This window comes from Priapulus caudatus, unplaced genomic scaffold (assembly GCF_000485595.1).
Source record: "Priapulus caudatus unplaced genomic scaffold, Priapulus_caudatus-5.0.1 Scaffold3, whole genome shotgun sequence".
Lineage (NCBI taxonomy): Eukaryota > Metazoa > Priapulida > Priapulimorpha > Priapulimorphida > Priapulidae > Priapulus > Priapulus caudatus.
The window spans coordinates 52,403-56,018 of NW_014577064.1; the positions used below are offsets into that span (position 1 = coordinate 52,403).

The window sequence follows — 3,616 nt, forward strand, 5'->3', positions numbered from 1 at the left end:
AGGAGAAGGTGAAGGGAGGAGAGGTGAGGAGAGAAGGTGATGGCAAGAGTAGTAAGGGGAGAAGCTAATGAGAGGACAGCTGAAGAGCCAACTAGAAGGGAGGAGAGACGAGTAAAAAAGCCGAAGAGAGGAGAGGCGATACGATAAAATGAGAGTAGGAGAGTTAATAAAAACTCACGTGGGAAGCCATTGGAATGGATGCTGACGAGTAAATACGCGATGGATGAACCGTAAAGATGGGAACATTGTCAGAAGGACAGCAGCTGACGCTCGTTTCAGTGACACTAATGGAATACTTGAAGACAGTAGTGCTGTCAAAGCCAACCAAAATCAATAGTTTACTCATCAAGTAGCAACAATAAGGAAGAATAATACAAAATTAAATAGTTCGAGACTTGCGCAAAACTTGCACAAGTATTTTACATTCACATCAAAGCAGATATGTACGTCCAAGCCCTTAACAACATGCTTATATACATACATACATACATAACTAAGTACTTTATATGATTACTAATATGTTGTGTTCCCATTTGGAATTAAATTATCAATTGTACAATAGTCAATACATTTAGATTCGGGCATGAATTTCACATAAATATTGATATCACGAACTGCAACAATTAATTTTACATTTTGGTATAACTCATTTTTCGTTTCAAACGAATTCACAAGAAGACAAACTCCTCTGGCTCGTGCACCACTTTACCGTCCTTGTCTAAATGCGTTATATGGAGGAGGTGTTCCCGGCTGCTCCTGCGATGCGCTCTATACTCGTGGTCCTCGCTGGAGCCATTAACAAAGACGAACATCGGGTAGTCACGCCCCGATTTTGGCGGAGTCAATAACTGCAAAGCAAATATATCAAACAGATAGATGTGCGACATGCCGTCCATTACCGGAAGAAATCTAATAGTCGACCTAGACTATCATATATAATATGTGTGTGTGCTCCTGCGTGCGTGCGTGGGAGAGAGAGAGAGAAGAGAGAGGAAGAGAGAGAGAGGAGAGAGGAGAAGGACCGAGAGAGAGAGCGAGAGCAGAGATGGAAGAGAACGCGCGGAGCGAGAAGAGCAAACAGTTGAGAGGCTGCTGTAGAACAGTGTAGTTGTTGTTGCTGCTGCAGTACATCAAGTATGTAGATTATGTGGGTTTAGCTACCAAGGGTTGTTGAATTTACTGATTTCGTTCTATTTGTTCAAGTAAAACTTCTTTGTATTATTGCATTATGTAGATTTTCTTTGAGCAAATAAAACTCGGTAGTTCAACTATCTTGTGTGAATGACTCTACATGATAGGACGCGGGGGGATGCGATCTTCGCTGTAGGGCCTAACATATGTTTTTTGGACTAGCGTCTATATCTATAGCACACACACACACTACGACACATAGACAACACACGCACGCGCACACACACACATACACACGCACAGCACACGCACGCACCGCAGGCACGCACGCACGCACCACACACACACACACACACACACACACACAGCAACAACCACACGCACACACACACACACACACACGACACAACACAACACACACACGTTACCAATTTTAAATGTGAGAATAGGAAACCCTTGCTCTTTAGCAACCGTCGATTGGTCACGATTACCATACGTGCTCTGCTCTTCTACGGTATTACGCATTACTAGTACAATCAATCCCTTTGAAGCGCCCGCCATGTTCTATGTAGCCGATCACCGTGACACGGCGCCAGCAGAAGAGACGCAGGAATGAAGACAGCGATGTCTCTGCCTCGAGGCAAACAACTAAAAGCCACAGCACAAACAAACACGCGGCCGGCGGCGGGTGCATATATCGCTACGTTTCGCCGACCTTGTTGCAATAATGTCTTTTACGCGCTGTTCTTTGTTGCATAGATGTCTGCCCTGTTCTGTTGCGTACAGTGGCCGGGGCCACCCCCGGAGAATGAACAATGCGCGGAGACAAGGACGCTGTCGGCGTACATCAAACGTCCGCGACGTGTTCATGTTCCAATCACATAGTGTCTGCGGCGGTGGTGAACGCACAAATCTTATACATACGCACATGCCACCTCACACACACAGCGCATACGCACGGCGCCACAACCACCGCCGCCCACACACACACACACACACACGCACGCCACGCACGCACGCACGCACAACACCACACACGTACGCACGCACCTCACGCACGCACACACACACACACACACATACCATACATCATAGGTATTATATATATATATATATATATTATATATATATATATATAATATATATATATATATATAGTATAACACGCACAGTAGCACACATCAGCGCACACCGCGCATACACAACGCGTGTGTATTTAATCATACAGACGTACGCCCACAGCGCCACGCGCACCGCCGATCTAAGCAACCGCAATTACAGTTAAAGATGGAGGGTCGTTAACGAGAGTTATAGCGATAGTCTTCTTGAAGCCCAGCTGGTCGGATTGGAACGCACGCACGCACTGTGCACGCACGCGTTAGAACGTGCTGCACGCACGCAGCTGTGCCACGCACGCCGGAGCGCTGTGCACGCACGCACGCTTAATTGAGTAACCCGCGCCCGTGTCGTACCAGGTACTCACTCATCATAGTTTATATTGACGGAGGAAACAATCAAAACTCTTACACGTGGAAATTAACGCGCGCCGCAAACCGAGGACGAGCTGATCCATGATGCCGCTCCAGGCCGACTCCGACCGTCATTTTCTTCGCGCGACATTGGATAAACGGCCAATAATTAATCGTTACATATTCACTATATATATATACTCAATCTAGTAGTAAAGCGACTGATAGGTCGAAGTGCATGAGCGACAGAAATGTAATAGAGACGTATGTTACGCGCTTTCGTAAATACCTAATAGCTTAATAATTCAGACAACGTCGTGCTCACGTTAATTGCATATATTAAGTAGGAGAGAGTGTCTACGGCCGCGCCAAGCACGCGGTATCTCGAATCAGAGGCACGAACGTGCCTTAATTAATGCGTACGCCGGTACCACCGACCGAAGCTGCTTTCTACAGCTCGTTTGTATTCTATAGACCCACTCCTTTCTATCTCGCTTGTATCTTTCGCGCACTTCTTATCTCTCTCGGTGTATTTACCCACGTTTTCAATCTCGTTGTATCTTAGACCACTCTTTCTATCTCGTTGTGTATCTTACACCCTCTTTCTCTTCGTGCTGTTGTATCTTACCGTCCACTCTTTCTTCTCGTTGTATCTTAGCCCACTGTTTTCTATTTCGTTGTATCTTAGCCCACTCTTTCTCTTCGTTGTATCTACGCGCCACTCTTTCTCTCTCGTTAGTATCTTACCCCAACTTTCTCTCTCGTTGTATCTAGCCCCACTGTTCTATCTCGTTGTATCTACCCCACTCTTTTCCTCTCTCGTTCTATCTTAGCCCCACTCGTTCTATCTCGATCTGTAGCTACCCCACTCTTTCTCTCTCTTGTATTCTTAGCCCCACTCTTTCTCTCTCGTTAGTCATCTTACCCCCACTCTTTGCTCTCTCGTTGTGATCTTACCCTCCCCCCTCTTTCTCTTTCTCGCTCTCTCTCTCTCTCACAAAGCTGGATGCTGGCTG

General features: G+C 46.2%; 1 long non-coding RNA gene across 1 annotated transcript in view; it reads right to left on the reverse strand.

The window, feature by feature from the left end:
- Positions 1 to 309: 309 nt before the first annotated feature.
- LOC106821007 overlaps positions 310 to 3,616 on the reverse strand; it is a 12,654-nt gene continuing 9,347 nt past the window's right edge. The window contains exon 2 of the long non-coding RNA XR_001395683.1: positions 310 to 848. This is a non-coding gene — a long non-coding RNA (uncharacterized LOC106821007). The remainder of the gene's footprint in view (positions 849 to 3,616) is intronic.